The 23471-nt window shown below is 32.5% G+C and overlaps 1 protein-coding gene and 1 long non-coding RNA gene across 6 annotated transcripts in view; both read right to left on the reverse strand.

The window, feature by feature from the left end:
* Nucleotides 1–23471, reverse strand: part of LOC127725376 (glucose dehydrogenase [FAD, quinone]-like) — an 86770-nt gene that overhangs the window by 13535 nt on the left and 49764 nt on the right. The gene's annotated exons all lie outside the window — the stretch shown is intronic.
* Nucleotides 1596–5824, reverse strand: LOC127725392 (uncharacterized). 3 transcript variants are annotated; one of them, XR_007992985.1, is made up of 5 exons: nt 4513–5824; nt 3861–4029; nt 2722–3259; nt 2223–2336; nt 1596–1947 (listed from the first exon to the last, which is right to left on the reverse strand). It is a non-coding gene; the product is annotated as an uncharacterized LOC127725392 (long non-coding RNA). The 3 variants fall into 3 exon arrangements; XR_007992984.1 differs by lacking the exon at nt 4513–5824 and having other exon boundaries at nt 2722–2790; nt 3136–3259; nt 3861–4339; XR_007992983.1 differs by lacking the exon at nt 4513–5824 and having other exon boundaries at nt 3861–4339.

Genomic DNA, 23471 nt, shown 5'->3' on the forward strand with positions numbered 1-23471 from the left:
ACAACAACATTGCATCATAAAAGAAGCATATTACTCACCGATTCATTAAAATTAAATGTTAAGCCAGTATCAGCAGGTACGTCGTTTCCTTTAGATGTTCCACTGTAAAATTGTAGTTGATAATCAGGATAAAGTAAGGAATGGTTACCTTGGGTACTTTTGTCGAATAAAAGTCCTTCGTTTCCAGCGAAAGAAAATATTCCTGATAAATATAATGTGTAAGGTAAATTGGTATGATTTGTAAGCTGTCATTTTACTAGCATACTATGACATTATTATCGAAATTTCGAATCGATCGATCGAAAATTTAATCGAACGATAAATAGTTGAATACATTATCAATTTTGTTTGCATTCACCCTATTTAAGGAGGACCCATATTTTTGGTAATATTCAACAGGTTATTCTTTTCTAAAATCATTTCTGTGTTTGATTTGAAAAATCAAATTTCTAAATAACAATTTTCTTTGACATATTTTCTGCTTTATTGACCAGTTACTTTTCTCGAAAAATCTATTTATGTGGTGTTTCTCTTGTATGTTTTCGTTATTCTGTGTGTTTAGTGGGACGGGGATTAACAGCAAATATGCTGAACTTTATAATTCAATATCAAGCAATAGTTCCAAAAAGAGCAATACACCATGTCTTGAACATTTGTATTTCTAACTGGACGTCATATGATTAACTATAGACATGACTCACGAAAACTGTCGATATGCATGTGAGTCTGTTATCTTCCTAGCTTTAAACACCAGACGTGTAAACATAAATGCAAGTGTACAGGTACGCACGTGTAATGTGGTTGATTTTTCTAGTTCTTCTTTTGTTTTATTTCAAAGATGAAACCTTATAGAGTAAGTGTTAGTTAATTTTCCCATAACGTGTAAACTATTGCTTTGTTGGCGGGACGAATCTATATTGATGGAGCCGTTCATCCCCAGTTTGACTTCTCCATATGATATTTGTTTCACCTGCATAGGGGATATATATGTAACACTCAGAAACGTGTCCTCCCCCCCCCCCCCCCCCCCCCCCCCCCAAACGTGTCCGATTCCCCCAAACGTGTCCACATGACGTCACTGAACTGCAAAACATGTTTAGTTGTAAAAGGGCGCCAAAGCGTGTCATTTGTATGAACGCCCAAACGTGTCCATTTTATAATAAACGCCCAAACGTGTCCAATCCCCCAAACGTGTCCATATCAAGCGTTATTTGGTTATTGCTATTTCATTAACGTATACTAATTTTCCCATTTTATTAAAAAATAAAAATAAAGTACGTTAGGTCTTTTTTAAACCGGCGTTATAAACCGGGTTAAAGCGGGGGTGTTATTTAGGCTATGTCGTATTTAAATGTAAGTAAACATGTTCAGTTAAATTGTACAGATACCTGGTCCAAAAGTCCTTTTCTCTGTGCATTAAAACATGTATGTTCGCTCTAAATATGCATGAAATACGTGCAACTGGACAATCCGCAATCAACAGTCTAAAGTTAATTTATACAGTACAAATTAAATTTGTAATTACGGTAATCATTAACAACCGGCGTTGATCACATAATAATCATATTAATAACAAAAATCTATAAAACCATTGCTAGAAAAAATACATTTTTATTTTGCTATTCGTATCTGGTGTCTGTTTATTTGAAAACAGAAGTCTTTTATGTCATCTTTAACAGTGGAAAGCGTGCCTAGTCTAGGACACTTATCTATTCGTATCACTACACCTCTTCTCCAGAAACCGCTGCTAAAAACCGCAGTCCCTTTGTTCATAGCAGGATTGGTTCTGTAGTCAACTATATCTCCTTCATTATAAAACATGTAGCTGGTCATATCGTCCAGGGAGTTTTTACCAAACAATTCAACGGGATACATTTGTTCACTATCAAAATATTGCGTGATACCAGTGTTGAAAAATCCATGTGTGGACTGGTTCCCATTAGTTTCCTATTAAGTTTAAATGAAACAAAAGTTAAAAAGTAAAACATTTGTTTGTTTTATGAATCTTAAATATGTGTTTGCAAATTTTACTTGAAACAAAACTTAATTTTTCAAAACCATTTTTAAATTAACGCAAAAATTGAGCTAACATGGAAACTTAATACAATATATGCATGTATAAACAAATAATTTGAACAATTATTAAATGTTGGATATTTTTATTTTGTTTTTTTTTTGTTTTTTTTTTTTAAGTATTTTGAATATTTTTTATAAAGAAATACCTGTAAATGGATCCTTTTGCTTGGACTTTCTGCGCTTATTAAAGATGGGGGTCTTCCAAATCTTTTTCTATACATTTCACTGTAGTAAGGGGAAGCTGTGTTATTTTGTACCACCTTAAAAATACCATTCACACATATTTTAAATATACAAAATTATTCTATATTATGATAAATTTTGTTATATGAAATGTATATTAAGACTATCTGTTTTAAAAATAAAAATTCTAACTGAAATGTGGTTTATAACCATGTAAAACATAAAACAAAAATTTCTTTGAAGACCCTTTAAGTAGCATGACCAAAATTTGCATCTGGGTCGTTTAAATAACATTTCATTACAAACTGTACAGATTTATAAGCACCTTAATTATTGAATATGTATTTTATTTCACAAGAAAGTGTTTACTACTGTCCAGTTGGAAATATTAAATCCGTACAATAACCAGTAAATGTTTCAAAAATAAAATGAAGATTGTTTATTGTAGGTTTTTATGTGTACCTGGTTTTCTTTCTCTTCCATTACTTATACTTGGCAGCTCTGCACGTTTTCACTTGTTAAACTTATTTCCTACAAAAATATTAGTATTCAACATATTAGTTCAAAATCAGTATTATTTATTGAGTATACCAATACAAATCAGTTCAGCATTAAAAAACAAGCGTACTGAAACAATGTATTTTCGTTTTTTTTTATTGGCGTTGTTTAATATTATACATGTAGTAATATAGGTCACAAACAGTGGTCATACAACTATTTAGCCAAAAACATGTTTAAAGATTGAAATGCTCAATATATGATAACAGATGGTTAGATCATTAAAAAGTAAAGTGAAAATGCAAGAAAAAATCCATTATAATTAATTTGGTTATAGATAAAAAAAAATGTGTTTGTTAATATACTCGGGGTACACACACTATATTCTTTTTAGGTACTTTATCTTCCATCATACAATCTTGTTGCGAGATAATTTGATTAGTTTGGTCTTCAGTTATATCCTTGGTAGGCGAGGCGATGTCATCGAGTAGTTGTAATGTTTCTAAAATTAAATTCTTATAAGTTACTTTTACAGACAATAATGGAATAATAATAGCATTGTACTCTATAATTCACTAATTATTTTTGGCATTTATAAATATTTATCTTTTTTTCCTTTATGGTTTCCTGCAATTTAGAATACGGTTCGTGTTGGGTACTTGGTTTTTATCTATAGGATCCTACAGTTTTTACACAAAGAAGATAAAAGTAGTTATTGTGTATTTGTAATTTAAGAAGTAGTTTTAAAATGGTACAGCGTTATATTCGTAAGGATGTATTTTTCAATTAGGATTTAATAAAGGTTAGGGTTAAGTTCACGTTGATAAGGGTTATAGGTTAGTTCAGTATTGGTTAAAATAAGCTATAAAATTCGTGAAGTAAATCTATATATATAAGTAATTATGTTTTGAAACCTTTGAGCAGTTAAATGTAGTAAATCAAGTTTGCAAAAAAGTAAGAAAAATATTCATACTTTACGGATACAACTATAAGGGAAGGCAATACATTTATAAAATAATTTAGTTTTTAATTTTGCTTTATCCCATCATTTGAAATTTAAATTATTTAAGCATGTACTTGCAATAGTATATTAAGTTGAATACCTTCTAATGATATCTGGTCATCGTTCTCATCAGTTGCCGTATCCATAATATTCTCCTGCTGATTATTTTCTGGTTTGATTTCACTCTCATTTTCTACTTCGTCGTCAACATCAAGATGAGCGTTTCTTAAAAACAATCTTTCTTCTTCAGTTAAATTTTGGTATGGTATCTGAAATATACACAAGTTTATTATTATATTTCATAACTTAAGCTGTTCATTCTATTTCTGTTACGGTTAAGTTAATTATAGTTTTTCCTTCTGTCATAACGGGACATTTTATAGTTTACCATCTTGCGTCCTAAACATGCATGAAATATTTGTCACTGGACGTTAAGTAACCAACAATCAATTTATTATTTAGCAATGGTTTTTATTGCAATACGTTACCATACAAATAAATTGTTGACCTGTCGCACCTTAAACAGTGTTAAACAATTAAAGTTTAAGATTTATGAAATATTTTTCTGTGTCTCTAAGATATAGGGAAGTTTTAAAATTAAATACAAAATATGCAGTGTATAATATAATATAGAATGTATTTGAACACAGCTTAAAACATTTAAATTGTGTTGCAATCTGAATATCTTTATAATATATTATTTTTATGAACGTTCTAATTGAAACATTAACATAAATTGCATAATTACAAACCTGTTCCTCCACCGGTGTAGCAAAATTTGGTCTTTTGAAATACATTTGATAAGGAGTTAACGGCTTGGTTACTGAATTAACTCTTTTGTTGTAGGTATAGTAGAAATGTGGAAGTTCTTCAACCCAATCTTTTACAGTGCTCATTTTTACACGAAAACATGTGGTCATTGTCCTGTTAAATCTCTCTACTCTTCCTTGACTCTGCAGATGGTACGGTCTGCCATGTATTTGTTTTGACTTAAACTCCTCAACGACTCCTTCTAGATCCTTATTGGTGAATTCTTTACCATTATCCGATTGTAATATACGCGGTGCACCATAAAGGTTAATAAATTTTAAGACAATGTCAGCAATTTCCTTTGCCGTTTTGGTTTTTCTAGCACATCCAAACGCAAACCTGGAATAACAGTCTAGAATGTTGCAGACGTAATTATATCCTTTGTAACAAGGCATTTTCTTCAAGTCAATCTGCCACCGACTATTTGGGTAAGTGGCTAGAATTGGTTTTCTAGTCCTTGTTTTTTTAGGGAGTTCCACAGCTGCATTACAGCTAGAGCAGTTAATTTCATTTTTGAATAGCATTTCTATACTCTCTCGTCCTACGGGAAAAACAGCATGTCTAATTGTCTCATAGATTGTATCATTTTTCCTGTGGTCTGTTTCGTGATTTATCTTTATTATCTGTATTAGCTCTAATTTGGTTACGCAACTTTTGATAATTACGGACACGTTTGGGGGGATCAGACACGTTTTGGGGATCGGACACGTAGGGGCAAGACACGTTTGGGAGTGTTACATATATTTCCCAACTTATTCGCTATTCAATAGCTTGCAGGCTGCTACTTTTAAACGTCACAAGTGTCTGAGCAGATAGTTGATGAACAAAGGGTATGTCAAAGAACGTCTGGCCCTTTTTCTAAAACAATTCTTCGAAAGGTACCAAGACCTTGTTGATAAATATTTCATATCAACTTTACAAATAATACACGACGGTCTTGAAGTATAGATTCTGGGTTTTGATGTTATGCGCATCTTAACAACGTGATATACATGTTATATTATTGTTTTATTTGTCCTTATGGATATTACTTTTACTGTGTAGTCTGTACCTCTACATTGTATACCTGTCATTGTGTTATTGTGCTATGGTAAATTTTGAATTCTTTTTTTTTCGTTTTTGCTTAAGTGCTTTGTTTTATAGTACTTGTTGTGTTTCTTTGTTACACATGACGTGGCTCTGTACTAATACATCTCGTCATTGTGTTATTTATCTTTGGTGATTTTTTTTATTCTTGTCTTTCATGTTTACTAATGTGCTCTTGCACCTCAGACTTACACATACTAGAACTTTATTTATAATCAAGTCAAATGAGAGCCAGTTGAATAGGGGAGCAATTCAAGCTCCCTGGAGACTCTAATTATGTTTGGCATTGCAGGTTCTTAATAAGATGAATTTTAAGCTTTTCCCAAAAAAAGACTATGTTAAACTTTGGACTCATAGTGCTCAGAGCCACGGATCTCTGTACCTTCATTTGTACACACTTGAATCTTAATGTACTACTTGGGCTTGATGCAAATTATAACTGCATTGCTATTGTTGGTTCTTAATGAGATTCTTCAAGCGTCCTCCCCATTGAAGCCCTATTAAAACTTTGTACCACAAGTTCTTTTAACCACTGTTCCCCAGGACAACTATTCCTACAAACTTAGAGGGAGGGTTGGGATCCCGCTAACATGTTTAACCCCGCCACATTCTTAGTGTATGTGTCTGTCCCAAGTCTTTAATTTACATATTTGTTTTTCGTTTATTTTTGTACATAAAATAGTCTGCTAGTTTTTCTCGTTTGAATTGTATTACATTTATCATTTCGGGGCCTTTTATAGCTGACTATGCGGTATGGGCTGTGGTCATTGTTGAAGGCCGTACGGTGACCTATAGTTGTTAATTTCTGTGTCATTTGGTTTCATGTGGAGAGTTGCGTTTTTGAACAAACCAGCGTATCCCAAAGCCTTGATAACCTCTGTAGGCCCCAAATAAGACGAAAAAACATCAAAATTGGAAAGGAAACTGAAAATAAATGGTTTCTAACCTCAGGGATATTAACCCTTGGCATGCTGAATTGTTCTCAGAAATTGTCTAGATTTCGAGTATTTGTAAATATATGCAAATGATATGCAAGTGAGCTGTACCCTGATGCTGATGCATACTGATTGCATTAAATCTAAGATAGCCAAGGGTTAATATCCCTGAGGTTAGAAACCATTTTTTTTCAGTTTTCTCTCCAATTTTGATGTTTTTTTCGTCTTATTTGGGGCCTACAGAGGTTATCAAGGCCTTGGGATACGCTGGTTTGTTCAAAAATGAAACTCTCCACAAGAAACCAAATGACACAGAAATTTACAATTAAAGTCACCGTACGGCCTTCAACAATGATCACAGCCCATACCGCATAGTCAGCTATAAAAGGCCCCGAAATGACAAATGTAATACAATTCAAACGAGAAAAACTAGCGGCCTATTTTATGTACAAAAATAAACGAAAAACAAATATGTAAATTAAAGACTTGGGACATACACATAAAGAATGTGGCGGGGTTAAACATGTTAGCGGGATCCTTACCCTCCCCTTAAGTTTGTAGGAATAGTTGCCATGGGGAACATAGGTTAAAAGAACTTGGGGTACAAAGTTTTAATACGGCTTCAATGGGAAGGACGCTTGAAGAATCTCATTAAGAACCAACAATAGCAATGCAGTAATAATTTGCATCAAGCCTCAGTAGTTACTGTACATTAAGATTCAAGTGTGTACAAATGAAGGTACAGAGATCCGTGGGTCTGAGCACTATGAGTACAAAGTTTAACATAGTCTTTATTGGGAAAAGCTTAAATTCATCTTATTCAGAACCTGCAATGGATGCAGGACTTCATAATTTACACAAATCTGTACATGCCAAACATAATTAGAGGCTCCAAGGAGCTGGAATTGCTCCCCTATTCATATGGGTCTCATTTGACTTGATTATAAATAAAGTTCTAGTATGTGCAAGTCTGAGGTGCAAGTGAATAACTTTAATTAAGCTTGATTGCATATAGTGTTCATTATTCTAAAAAAAAAAAGAGATGAATTTGTTTCCGCTACAAACTTTGCCTTTACTGACAACCATTTTGAAATGGCTATCGCATCAAAAAGTGAAAAGTTAAACAATAAGGTTGCCGTTATTATCACATAGCGGTCAGGAGTCTGTAATTCAGTTGAATTGTCATTTGTTGCTGTGATACATATTCGTTTTTCGGTCTTTGTTTGTACATTATTGAAACCGTTATTTTCACTCGTTTGAATTAAATTATTAAACAGCTGTCATGTCGGGGACTCTCCCTCTGGTATCTTTTGTCCCTCTTTTATAGCTGACTATGCGGGGGCTTTTCTCATTATTGAAGGCATTATGATGACCTATAGTTGTTAATTTCAGTGTCATTAAGTCTCTTGGCAATCATAATACATATTCTTATATATATATAGCGATGTCGTTATTACGACATAGCTATGTCGTAATTACGACATGTTTTTTTTTTTTTTTTTTTGAATGGCCCTTATCGGCTTCCGTATGATAGTAAAGAAAGTTATCAGAAAATCGAACTGCACAGACGAAACCCCATATACAAGGGTGTCTTTTTATTAAATTCATTTATATTTTGTTGTCTTTTTTATCATTAGTTTAAGCGATTTTTTTTATATCAATCTGAATATGATGATAGATATTAAATATTATAAAAAGTATTTGATTTTTTGACATGTTCAAATACTTGCCTGTTGATTAAAATGTTTGAATATTGTGATGTAGAGTGTTGTAATTTTTAAGCATTCTTGCGCATTACAAAAAATACTGAAACTAAAGTGTTTGTGCCGGCAGTCACTGCTTCTGTGCTTTGAAGTTACATATTATTTATACGATCGTTAACTGAAAATTGACTGTCAGGAAAAGTTAACTATCACCCAAACACTTTTTATTCTATCCTATGAAACAAGAACCACACATTTGTTCTACTTTTAGTAAAAACAGTTCAAATTTTGCTTCACCAGATGCGCATTTTGACAATTAGTGTTTTTTAAGTGATACTGGAGTTCAAAACCTAATGCAATCAAACAATATCTTGGGTTTTTCACACCAGTACCACTGGAAACTATGCTGACAGTCCGCTAGCAGGGGTATCGACCTAGTGGTAGTATTACCATTAATGATATCAATTTTATTGTACCAGAAGATTAATTCGACAAATAATTTCTCTTTGATGATGCTCCAGACAAGGAATAGAGCTATGCACGAGAGAGATAATCCTTTTATTCAAAAAGATTTCAAAATGTTGTTACAGAAAATTAAAATTAAACAATACCCGTATTTTCAAGCCAATATTAATGGGTTTATGGTATTCAGTGCTATTTAATTTCGTAATTGAATTGATCTCCCATCTGTTTTGATTCGAACGTCACTGCTGAGTCATATGTAGACGACATTTGTATCTTCATTATAAAACTTGTATTTTTTATGAGTTAAAACATCAATTTGAAAATTTGCTGTGTACTTTTTTTTTAAATTACGGATGTCATTCCAAAAACACTCATGTATGACAACATGGAACGGCAAAATAAGTTTATAGTTTTTACCGTAACTTTTTTTATTCACCTTTAGTTCTTCCAAGTGTTCCTTTGGTCCTATACCAGATATCATCAGTAATTGTGGTGAGTTTACGGCACCCGCTGATAAAACAACTTCTTTGTTGGCAGAGACGATCATTTTACGCCCGTTCTTTATTATTTCTATGCTGATTGCAGTTCTATTTTCTATCAATATCTGAAAATAAGTATTACATATGATTTTATTAGGTTTTATCTTATAACAAACTGTAATAATTTTAAATAGATAAATTTTGAACCAATACCTGTCATCTATATTTATGAACACAATAAAGTCGAAGAAAAAAATATTTCAATGCTAGTTGGTTTCCTTTGAATGGTCAACCTTTTTCCTCAAATGCCAAAGTCTATGTGCTAAGGTCCGTGTATATTTGTATATTTTTTCTCAAAAACCAAAATGAAAAACAAAAGTGTTTTCGTTTTTCGTTTTTGATTTCTCTAAAACCAAAACGGAAAACGAAAGTGTTTTCATTTTTTGTTTTTGATTTCTCTAAAACCAAATTGAAAATCAAAAGTGTTTCCGTTTTTCGTTTTTGATATCACTAATGATGAATTTTGTATGTAATTTTAATTATTTCTCGTTTTATTATGTACAATGTTTTCCTTTCTTGTTTCACAGTCATTGATGGTAAATAATGCCAATGTAAACACCCCGGTGTTCTTTCAACATAATGTAGACAAAATAGACCGCCTGACTTATGAATTGAACTACGGTGATAAATGAATCAAAGCCTTTCAAATTACCTTGTTTATATCTTTATTAAAAAAAAATATTTAATTAAAATTTTAAACGAATCATAAATTTAAATTGTACAATATAATATTATATAAAGATGGTACAAATAGATAGATATATTACAACATCAAATTAACAAGGGAGGTTACTGCTTTTAAAACTGATAAGAAAACTAGCCCAGTCGTTAAAGTATACATGCACAGCGGTTATCAGATCTATAGTATTTAAATCGAAGTTAATGTCGAAGGATGCAAAAGTCTTTATCAATCTGAACAATAAGGGTGCGTGATCTTTATTCTTAAGCTAAGAAAGGTTGATCTAAGATGATTAGAATTGATGACCAAGGTCCATCTGCCAGTATTATACGAACATTCAGGACGATAATGTGTTTTGCCTGATCAATTGATTGAAAAACAAATTTGCGTAATTTCACAATTCAAACCGGAATTAGCATTCAATTATTTTGCCATTCGGAGCCTATTCGGTATTAGTTTTGCTTATTTGTGAAAGCTGTTTGGTGACCTTAACTGGAGGGTGTGGATTGGGGGTTTACGGAATAGAGAATAGTGGGCAAAAAATATAAATAAAAGAGACAATGAACTAAGACATAAAAAAATAGAATAATGAGGTGTTTAAATATGAATAGAACAAAATAGTTGGCAATAAATAAAAAGAAATAAAGAATAGAAATAAATGGCCTAAAACACTAATTAAAGAATAGAAAAAAATGGTATAACATATCAAAGAATACAGACCATCGTACTAGTTGCCTAAACCAACGTTATTTTGTCTCCGGTAGATTGTTATTGGTTATCATACGTTTTCTTTTTATTTCTATGTCTATCAATTAAGACTTGAGCTTTCATAATTTGCCAGCTTATTACATTATAAAAAAAATAGTAAGCCGAACATCACCCTGGATTTTTTCTCAAGTAGACCTCAGCTGTTACCCACCCTACCACACCATTACCGAAAAGTTTATAAAAAAAATTCTACGGCAATACTTTTGTCCGCACTAGGTGCAAACGTAAACTAGAGATCTAGCGCCTACTTGATCAAAATTCCTAGTTTAGGTATAGCACGGTTTTTTTTTAAAGCTAATAAATAATTTCCTTGTCCACCATACTTTGAGTACAAAAAATAAACCTTTCGTCCAATCATAACTAAGCGAAATCCACTGGTTCAGAAGAAGAATGTTTTGTCAAAACAGTTTTGTGTGGCAAAAAAAAAAGTTAAAGCACGAGTGAAACTTTCTTTTCTTCTAATGCAGAAGAATAGTTACTTTTCATGAACTGTTTGACAGGATGCCGAGAATATGGAAAGCTATTTCACACAAACGTACAATTTTGCAAACATTTAAAAATAATTTCATTATTATTTACGATTCTATATACCCTCAAAAGTGTTGACTATTTTAAATGTAAAGCGTGCAGCACGCTGTGTGATATATTGAAAGCGATTTTCATTGCATTTATATAATTAATGAACAAGAAATGAAATTTTAAAATTCATTGAATAATGTCTTTGACTGCTAGATTATATGTTAAAAACTGATAACATAGTGGTTATATATTAATAAAACATCTGAAGAACGTTTGAATCTTATGAATATTTGGGTTTATATAAATATCTGAAAACTGGCTGCTAGCGAAGTGGTTGCTAGCGAGTGGCTGCTTGCTTGAGCCTGGTCTTACAAACTCCGCATTTTCAATCACGTCTACACATTACATGTTGCAACACCTTGCCAAATTATTGGGTTCCAATAAACGTTTAGCAAATTATACCAATGTGCTTTCCAATGGGGTTTTATGCAGATCAATTACCGGAAATCTATGGTAGATTGCAAAATAATTGTCAAAATCGAAATCTTACTGAACAAAGAAGATACCCACATTAAAAAAGGTTGAGGCATTTAAGGCCAAATAAGTTTTCATATTTCACATTCTTGCGTGTCTAATTGTAATCAGACGGTCATTGTAGAGTTCCAAGAAGTTTACAAATTAATTTAATACAAAGGCAAAAAATAATGTAAAGTTTCATTGGTGAAATTAAGACTGAGAATGGAAATGAAGAATGTGTCAAAGAGACAACAACCCAACCAAAGAGCAGAAAACAGCCGAAGGCCACCAATGGGTCTTCAACACAACGGGAAAATCCCGCAACCAGAGGTGGGCTTCAGCTGGCCCATAAATAAAAATGTATACAAGTTCAGTAAAAATGGACGTCACACTAAACTAAAATAAAAAAAAACATACAAGACTAACAAAGGCCAGAGGCTCCTGACTTGGGACAGGCGCACAAGTGCGGCGGGGTTAAACATGTTTTGTGAGATCTCAACCTTCCCCCTATACCACTATAGCTAGCCAATGTAGAGTAAACAAACACACAGCAATACGCACAGTAAAACTCAGTTTAAAAGAAGTCCGAGTCCGATGTCAGAATAGGTAACAAAAGAAACTAAGCAAAATAACAATGATTCATAACTTAACAAAGGATAACTAGCAGTAACTGACATGCCAGCTCTAGACCTCAATTAAACCGATTGAAAGATAATGTCTTCATCACATGAAAATTAATACCAAAATATGTCATCTTTAATGAGCCTCCTCATGGAGTTTTTGATTATGTGATTACTTGGCTGTTTTTTTTTTTGTGTGTGATTATTTGATTACTAGACCTAATATTTCATGATTATTTGATTATCTAGGACTGTATTTTAGATTAAATAATTAACAAGTTTAAAAAATAAATTTGTGTGTATAGCAAACATATAAAATTTGGCTTGAAAGACGTCAATGTTTTTCGCCTTGCTCCGCTCGGAAAAAATGTTAAGAATTAAATCCGAAGATTGAACGCGTTTGTCTAGTAATCTTATTAAAATTCATACATATATTAACGTGCTCATACATATAAGTATAACGAAATCAGAGATATATCTGGTAATTAGATTGGTTCGTCTAATTAAGTATTTTTATCTGATGTAAATTTACTAACTTCTTAAATAAAGGATTTGAACAAGAATGTGTCCATAGTACATGAATGCCCCACTCGCACTATCATTTTCTATGTCCAGTGGACCGTGAATTTGCGGTCAGAACTTTAACTTGGCATTAAAATTAGAAAGATCATATCATATGGAACATGTGTACTGAGTTTCAAGTTGATTGGACTTCAACTTCATCAGAAACTACCTTGACCAAAAACATTAACCCGAAGCGGAACAAACGCATGAACGGAAGAACGAACGGACGCACAAACCGAAAAACATAATGTCCATAAATGGGACATAAAAAGTACTGAAATTGAAGGAAGGTCTGGTAAATCTCAATGAGACCATAACAGGCATATCCAAATAAAGTTCCCTGGAGTAAAAAACAACTCCCCCCCCCCCCCCTGAGATCTATTTCCACTACTTATGCAATATTGTATTTATCAATAATAATATAAATAGAAATTGTATGCATGTAAATTAAAACGATCAGGGTAAACTTATCAATCCTTTAAATAAACTTATTTTAAAAGGTTACCAACTGAACACTGTAAATAGATCTTTGAATATTGTTTTAATTGGTATGAATATTAATTTTATTATCAGTAACTTAAAACCATACTACATAATATTGTTATACACACCAAGGTACTACAATCTACTGATACCTATGATTTGGCATTGCACAAGGTCGTGTCTTTCTCAGACTGTTAATAACGTCTTTAAACTCTTTAAAGTCCATTGGATGTTGGATGTGTACTGATTGATATTTTAGTCTTAGATACATGATTTTTGTATTAGTTGTTATTGGCTTCCAACTAGCTGTCAGTACCGCGATTACTCTCAGATCTGTACTTTGTGTCCTTTTTTTGTTTGTTAAGGATGTATAAATACCCTGCCACGTCCGGTCTGTGCTTTTGTTAGATGTTATTTTTTCTGTTTTTATCGATCGAATATGTTAAGCCCTTTTCAACTGATTTTTATAGTTTGTTCTTATGTTGTGCTGTAACAAAACTGTCCCAGGTTAAGGGGAGGGTTGACCGCTCACAAACATGTTTAACCCCACCACATACTGTATGTGCTTGTCCCAAGCTAGGAGCCTGTTGTTCAGTCGTTGTCGTTTTTTGATGTCTGTCATATTTGTTTTTTGTTTTATTGTGTTATAAATTAGGCCATTATTTTTCTCAATTGAACTCTTTCATATTTTTCATTTGAGGGCCTAGTATACCTGACTATACTGTGTGTTTTTTTCTCATTGTTGAAGGTGGTACGGTTGCCTACATTGAAATAAATAACTGCTTACATCCACTTCATTTGAACTTTGGGGATAGTTGTCACATTGGCAATCATACCACATCTCCTTATTAAAAAAATGTTGAGGGGGTTGAAATTTGTATTTCTTAGGAAAGTTCCAATGTTTTCCTCCCATATCACCCAGTTTTAATTGGATATTTTCACATTTTGTACCCTTGGATTTGTGTTTAGAGCCAACCAGAGCTTACTACCTGTTGATGGGTAGGTAGTTGAAGACCATATTGTGAGCTCTATGTGTCTTTTTGTGTATTGCATATGGTGATTTGGTGATGTCTTCATGCCATTGTCCCATTACTTTGTATAGACAGCTTATAAGTCAACCTTATCTATTGAAGACGACAAATGATGACCAAAGCTCTCCTGGGCTTTTGTATAGTCAGGCGAGAAACAAGATATAAACTGATTTGGCTTGTAGAAACATGTATATTTAGTAAACTCGTATAAATTCAAGCCAAATCAATATTTTAAAACAACAAAAAATATAAAAGTGTAAAAAAAAATGTTTTTAATAAATGTTGAAAATATTATTAGGGCCCCGCCGAATGGCGGCGCCCTAAAGTGATCAGTCTGTCCGTCTGTAACCAATTGTGTCCATTCTATATCTAGAGAACCGTTACGATTTCAAAGTTTATACTTGACATGTATATTATCCAACACCAGAGGGTGTGTCATAATGTTTGTACAAATTCCTAGGTCAAAGGTCAAGGTCAAAAACTTTGGTTTCAGTTGACAACCCCATGTCCTATGGTAAAGATACAAATTTTTAATGCACATTATTCACAGCGGGGCCCACAGATATGGCTCCCATCTCAATGATATCTAGTTGTGTTTGTGAGTGGCCGTGAATAAAGGCATGTTTTATGGTCTGGGTTAAAAAAAAGTATTAACTTCGGGTACAAATCGATGCCCCAGCCCAGAGAATCAAATGGTTGCTTCCTTGGGAACAATAGAGATTGAAGATGTTGAGAATAAATATCAGATAATATTTTTTTTGTTCTGCGGCGACGTTAAAGGAACACCAATCAGTCAATCGATCTTTATGACTATGGCTTCAGTTATGTAATATACCTTGTTGTAAAAGTTCATGTTCTGCTTTGTGTAGACTTATTAAGACTTGGAATAGATCTACAAAGACTAATGAACGGTCATGTGTGGTTTTGCAATTTTATATGCCTACCGATGTCTAGATATGATACGATGCTACCGAACATAGAAAAAACTGTCCCTTTTTCATGGAAAATTAAACTGTTACAGTATATTAAAGAATACAAAACTGGCTCTCTTTTCTGTAAATACACATAAAAAACTGACATGGGTTAAACGAAAGCTAGAAATCCCAATCTCCCGACATAAATTCATTTAAAAAGACCATATACATATAAGAAGATGTGGTATGAGTGCCAACGAGATAACTCTCCATCCAAGTCACAATTTGTAAAAAAAATACCATTCAAGGTCAAAGTACGATCTTCAACACGGAGCCTTGGCTCACACCGAACAGCAAATTACAAAGGGCCCCAAAATGAACAGTGCAAAACCATTCAAACGGGAAAACCAACGGTCTAATCTATATTCTAAAAGAGAAACGGGAACACTTATGAACCACATCAACAAACGACAACTACTGAACATCAGGTTTCTGACTTAGGACAGGTGCAAACAAATGCAGCGGGTTTAAACGTTTTAATAGGTACCAAATTCACCCTTACCCGAAACAATAGTGTAACATATGACCTTAAAATTTAACATTGAAGGGCTAAACTTGCATTGAGCCTTCTTGAGGCCCTAAAATAGAAAATAAAGAGATGTGGAGTAAATGTGCATGGGACAACATCGCACACAATACATAGAAAAAATGAAAATTATCAATGAACAGGGCTTTTATTACTGTTCTTCATCTTGAAAGTAGCCGGAGGGTCTTCAACGAGGCAACGAACCATTCATACCCTAAAAACAACAGCCACACACCTGACTATGTAGATTACAATGTTTTGCTTTATCCTACATATGTCTTTTGATGTTGTACCTAAATACTAAAAGTCTTACACTGAATCTATATATTTTGATATATTGTCGAAAAAATAAATAAAACAGAACTTGCGTTTTAGATTAAGAAAAGGTCCGAAAGAAACGTTCAAATGCACGATTTTGCGTCATTTTTTCTAGATCTTTTGGGGGCCTTGAGCCCTAGACCCCTCGCCCTAAATATATTTTGCTTCACTTGTAATAGAGGCTAGTTACGGCATGTCTTATCATCTTAGATCAACCTTTCTAAACTTAAAATATAAGATCACGCACCCTTATTGTCCAGATTGATAAAGACTTTTGCATCCGTCGACATTAACTTTGATTTAAAAATACTATAGATCTGCTAACCGCTGTGCATGTATACTTAACGACTGGGCTAGTTTTCTTATCAGTTTTAAAAGTAGTAACCTACCTTGTTAATGTGATGTTGTAATCAATCTATCTATTTGTACCATCTTTATATAATATTATATTGTACAATTTAAATTTATGATTCGTTTAATATTTAAATATATATTTTTTTTTAGTAAAGATATAAACAAGGTAATTTGAAAGGCTTTGATTCATTTGTCACCGTAGTTCAATTCATAAGTCAGGCGGTCTATTTTGTCTACATTATGTTGAAAGAACACCGGGTTGTTTATATTGGCATTATTTACTATCAATGACTGTGAAACAAGAAAGGAAAACATTGTACATAATAAAACGAGAATAATTAAAATTACATTCAAAATTCATCTTTAGTGAAATCATGCAAAAACGAAAAACGGAAACACGTTTGATTTTCATTTTGGTTTTAGAGAAATAAAAAACAAAAGATGAAAACACTTTCGTTTTCCGTTTTGGTTTTAGAGAACATCTTTAGTGAAATCATGCAAAAACGAAAAACGAGAACACTTTTGTTTTTCGTTTTGGTTTTTGAGAAATCAAAAACGAAAAATGAAAACACTCTCGTTTTTTGTTTTTTGTTTTGATATTTCAAAACGAAAAACGAATGGACGCAAATATACACGGACCTGCTAAGCCTCTGTTTTCACTTAGTGTTTGTGTCTATCGTCTTTTAATTTGCTCAGTTCCTAATCAGTAGACTTTTTAAAAGTAAGACATTTTTGTCAGTAAATGTGCAACTTTCTCTCAAATTTCCTATCGTCTTTTTATCTAAAGTCCTTAGACTTCTTTAAAATCTCATGTCACACGATACCATCGGTAGCGATTTAAATTTTCGCATGGCGGTCATTATACTATAGCAAAACCAAATAATCAATATGAAGATTTAAGAAGCCTGGTATCTTTTGACAGCTATAATTTGTGTGTTTCTCTGTCCTGTATGTTCTCCCATTTATTCTTATTGTAGTCTTGTCATGTAATGTTGTCATTTTAATGTTACATTTAACATTGCCATAAAAGCGGGAGGTTTGGCTAGCCACAAAACCAGGTTCAACCCACCATTTTGTCTTAAAATGTACTGTACCAAGTCAGAAAAATGGCCATTGTTATATTATAGTTCGTTTCTGTGTGTGTTGCATTTTAGTGTTGTGTTTCTGTTGTGTCGTAGTTCTCGCCTTATATTTGATGTGTTTCCCTCAGTTTCAGTTTGTAACCCGGGTTTGCTTTCTTCTCAATCGATTTATGAATTTAGAACAGCGGTATACTTCTGTTGCCTTGATGTCCTTGACTATATTTATAGTTTTGTGAAATATCATCTGTTTTACCTTTATTTCAAAATTTCTAGTTGATATTTGAATGGTACTAATTATTTGATTGTCTAACAAGAACTAACATTGTACAAAATGTGTTCAGCTATCAGTGTGGCGTAAAAGCAAATAAGAAAATCGTATGTCTTATGAAATTAACTGCATCCATGAAAAACAAACCAGGTCGAAATATTTAGAAATCTTTATCTTTGTTTTCTCTCTGATTGCACGAAATTGTAAGTAAAGATTTGGTATTGTGAGCTTGCCGTAGAAATTTAATTACAAACGGGATATCACACCCTGTTGTTACGGTTATGTTGTAAACAGCCATAAATGTAAATATGATCCATGTAACGTTATCGGTACTTTTTATATCTTATTCTTAAATATTATCAATTAAAAACAGAAATAAGATCTTTGAAAATTTCATAATCGGTATTTTACAAAATATGATATTAAGAAATCTAAATACAGGTAAAATGTATTGCTATACAGTAATGAAAGCTTGTGGTCTTACATCCTGTCAATACTTTATATTTTTGCATTGCACAAGGTCATATTTTCTTCAGCCTGTGCATGTTATTTTTAGACTTAGTCCTTTGGGTGTGAATTGTTTGATAGTTAAATCTGGTGAACACAATTCATCTACAAGGAGTAAATGGCTTTGATATAGGTTTCAGTTACTGTGAGTACTCTTGGGTCTGTATGTGTTTCTTTTGTCTTATTGGTTTTTTTTTTGTCTGTATGTCTATGTACTAGTAATCAGTTTTCATCTACTTTTCACAGTATTTTATGTTGTGTTGTTAAACAACTGTCCATTGTCTAATTCTAAGTGAATTTGATAGTATACGTCTGTGATTGAAAGTGTGTACAAGGAAATATGTATGCAATTCATTGAATCGAGCTGTTATACACTTAGACATTTTTCACCTACCTTTGTCACTAACGACCGTGTACTGATATGTAAATTTGGTCGGCCAATTACTGGTCTTAAGTATGCTGTTGCTGTGCCCCATCGTTGACCTCTTAAAACGTTTGACTGTATGTGAGAATATCCTTCAAATAGTATTTCAAAACGTAGAACAGACATGTTATAACTAACCAATACTTAATATAGATCATTATTCTTCGCGGATGGATCCATTATCAGTTATGTATGCATTATATATTTATGTATCATATATTGTATTTGCATATACTATATATTATATATTTATATAGTACATATCTTTGTACTGATGATCATTTTTGGCTTACAGTAATAAAGAAATTGAATTGTATTTGTATCAACGTTGACTCATTGCGACAGATAAATGGGGTCGGTATTGGAACTGTCTATGAGTGGTGTCCTTTATCTAAACCGTTTGATGACACAATTGCCATGGAATTATGTTTTATTATTTTGTTTATTGAACAGTTGCTTTTTCGGTGTATTTTATGAATTTAACGTTCAAACTTTTTTGAAAACGTCATCAGAGAGTGGAACAGTTAAGGTCAATCCCTTCTGTATTTTATTTACAGCGTTTTGTTTCCTCTTACAGTTGATGTGTTTCCCTCGGTTTGGTTTATGACCCAGATTTGTTTTTATTCAAATCGATTTATGGATATTGAACAGCGGTATACTACTTTTGTCTTTATTAAATTGGAAATTTGTTAAAACTTATTGTCAACCCGAGTCGCTTTAACCTTGAAACCTAAAAAAATATGAAGTCAAGGATGTTTATCAAGTTAACTGTTTGAGAGGATATATCAATAAAAATGGATATAAAAGCATGGCATAATCTACTTAAAATTAACTTTGCCTTGGAGGGTTCAAATCGTAGTTTCTTTATAAGTTCTAAAGTTTTAAATGACGAGAGAGAGAGAGAGAGAGAGAGAGAGAGAGAAAGAGAGAGAGAGAGAGAGAGAGAAATTCTGCAAAAATGAAGACCAAATATTTCTAGCTAGTCAGTTTTCAAAGTTATCACATGTTAATCAGTGGAAATTATTTTACCAAACTGTAATAATTTTCTTTTCTGTAAAGTGTTAGCATGACAAACATTTAAGCATATGAACCTCGTGTTCTTTGCAATGCATGAGAATACAAGATGAATCATCATATCTATATGATACCTATCATCTCTTCTCCGTTAACATCCACTGTTTTATAGCCTAGTTCCGCTACTGCACGCTGGTAAACATTTGACAGTGATGTTGCTTTGGTTCTATTTAGTGGTAGATATCCTCCCGTGGAATGGTATGCTGAAGTTAGATGATATTAATATATATTACATGGAAGTAATACCGAAACCCAAAGCAAACATTAAGAGGTTAGTACCAAAATTGAGTTCTTATGTATATACTTAAAATTCAAATTGGCAATAAGAAGTAAAAGAAGATACATGTAAATATAAGCATTATTGAAAAGCGAAACAAACACTACAATCATATAAGATCTGTAATCATTGGTAATGACCGCCAACATTTTTTCTCATCACGAAATCTCTATACATTGTTTATATTTTCCTATATATTTTGTTTCAGCATGCACTCTTTTGTTATTGATTATTTGGGAATAAATCGTGTAACCTTGTCTTAAACGAAGTATCGTCCATGAACAAATGAACAAACCAAATCCTTTCCATGAATATATCGAAGTATCTTCAACATAAATAAGCCTTCACGCTGATCTTAGATGTTTTGTCTTCTTTATAAATATATTTGTATCTAAAAATCTGTTATTTATATGAAGACATTACAAATTAAGTTATTCAAAAGTAACTCGATGATTACCTGATTTGACAAGATCTGCAATTTTCATGTCTTCAATCTTTAGAAAATAAGGAAGAACTCCTTTATAGCTCCATCCCATGACTCCCTCTGTTTCCCATCGATCATAGTCATGTCGACTTCCTCTCACATAAATCATATAATTTATGCTACTCGAAACACCTAATACCCGACCACGTGGCCAGTAACCTTTCTACAGAATTAAAAATAGCTTTAGATAATAGTGAAAATGTATAATGAAGTTTGTAGAATGACAAGACTGTTTTTAAAAGTACTGATAATATCACGAACACATGACCTGGCTCTTTATGTAAAAGGTTAATTCAATCATTTGAATAGAGTAAGATATTGTTTATTGCTTTTCTTTTCGAAACACTTAACGAAATCTGCTCTTACTAAAATAGTTTAACTCAAGAAGTATTCATAGTATTTCCTCATATACAAAAAAAATGTAACTTGAAAAAAAACAATATAAACCATTTCTTAAATATCAATAACATATAGGCTGATATCAATCATCATTCTGTTTTATGAAAAATTGGTAAACCTGTTCTTTCATCGCTTTGAATGTTGTCTGCTGTGTGGCTGTATAGAAAGACCAATCAATATCTGTTTGCTGAAGAAGAGGTGCTGCTAAGGGAATAGGAATGTAATCGTGTTCTGATTCAGAACCTCCCGCTTCTACTAATAGCACTGTAGCATTTTTATCTTCTGATAATCTGTTAGCAATAACTGACCCAACTGAACCTGCCCCGACTGTGAACAAAATTTTCAAATTATAAGTGATTGAAAATAAAAAGTATGAGATATTAATATCAATATGTAAGTATAAGGAACTTCACATACAATAAAGTGAAAAAAGAAATTATGGTGTTCTCTCCAACTGGCTACTTGACTTTGAATCAAGTAACGATGTTTCTCGGTGTCTTTGATATTCTATAGTCAGCTTACGGGTTAAATATTAATTTGACTCTACTGTTGATAATTAGCTTAAAACAATGAGATCGCCTGTCGACGCCTGAATAGTTGATTTGAACGTCGTTATCCGTGTTTCGTATTTTAGTGTTAAACTATGTTAGCAATAATCATATGCAATTATCCGTACGGCCTTCGACTATAAGCAAAACCAATACTGCATAGCAAGATAAAACATGCCTTGACATGACAAAGGAAAAATTGAAATGAGCAGGCTCCACTCATTACATCGCCACAAGTGCAGATAACCCCCAAATAGACTTAAGACACAAAATACTGATTTGCTAGTACTTACAGAAACTTTTAGCTAGTTCAAAGTCATACCTTTAAAATATTATATACTGAAGACTAAATGATCAATTAGTGCACATTCAATGAATCTATTGTAATGACGTCATTAACTGTCAGAAAAGGACATTCTTGTGCAATGCCAAAATGTATGTATCGACAGTATGTAGGACAGTAAATGTTCGTATATACGTAACTGTATAGAAATTATATTAAGTTAAATATTACTGTATAAATTTATAACAAAATCAATGTCTCTACCGATAAAAATTAATTTATGGAATTTTCAGGAAACGTCTATTTTAACGTTCTTATGATGTTGATTAATATTTTATTTAATATATGTATAAAACGAAAGAATAATATCATTGTGAACAGTGTCAAAGACCTTAAGAGAATCAATCTTCAACTGTCCTTTTCAAACAACAAGGAAATATAAGGGGTATACTTTATACGTGCAATATCAATTACTCTGATCAACCGCAATAATTGCATATACTATATGCATGTACCTATAATGGAATGGAAACGCATATTAGTTTGGTTAGATAGAATGTTAAAATTATACTAAGCTTGCGTTTGTGTCCTAAACCACGGAATACCCAATGACAAATAAAAACTGTTAGTTAAGTTTGTAAACCAAGCTAATACATCACCCACGACATTAGTCATACTAACATGTAAACAATAAGCGTTATTGACAATAGTAGATTTCTTACCAATTATATAATCATATGAAGAATTTAATTTCACGTGTAGAAAAATATCCGGATCTGTTCTCTATCTAAATAGTGCCGCCAATATGAAACCAAGACACAAAACTATTACTTTGGAAAACATGGCAAATTGCAGCTAGTGTCATAATTCTTGTGAAACACACATATTAATACACACTAATTGAGTGCTGAAAATGTTTCAGTTGAATGCCTTTTTATTTTTGAATGTATACATGTTAACCGTGATCTATTACAATTTCGTCTATTGTTGGTCAAATAGCACTAGTTATGGGTGTTATGTAACGGGTATATGTGACTCTCTAATTACCTATTTGCAACCGAAAGAGAGGAAGATAAAAAGATGAGTATTAGATTGAAAAGAAAATGTTTTGCTAAAACAATACACTTATTCAGTAATTTCTTTAACGGTAAGCATTAATTTTACAAATAGAAATAAAATATGTCAAATGTCGAATATTTCGCGTTTCAAATTTAGATTGCAAGAGCATCAGTTTTATATTGTTTATAACATAAATATGAAACATTGGAAACAAGGATAAAGGGAAATGTGTATAAGTATCTGTTATAGCATGTGTCTGTGACGTAACGATAAGAAATGGCTCACTCAGTTTTAGAATGGGTCTTTTAAGGTTATAATTTCAACTTTTATAGAATAAGAGTGTGACCTGTTGTGTTGACAATTCTCTGTTTTTGAAGAGTTATTGTTGGCCTCTCAAAACACCCAAACGTGAGATT

This window comes from Mytilus californianus, unplaced genomic scaffold (genome assembly GCF_021869535.1).
Source record: "Mytilus californianus isolate M0D057914Y unplaced genomic scaffold, xbMytCali1.0.p SCAF_15, whole genome shotgun sequence".
NCBI lineage: Eukaryota > Metazoa > Mollusca > Bivalvia > Mytilida > Mytilidae > Mytilus > Mytilus californianus.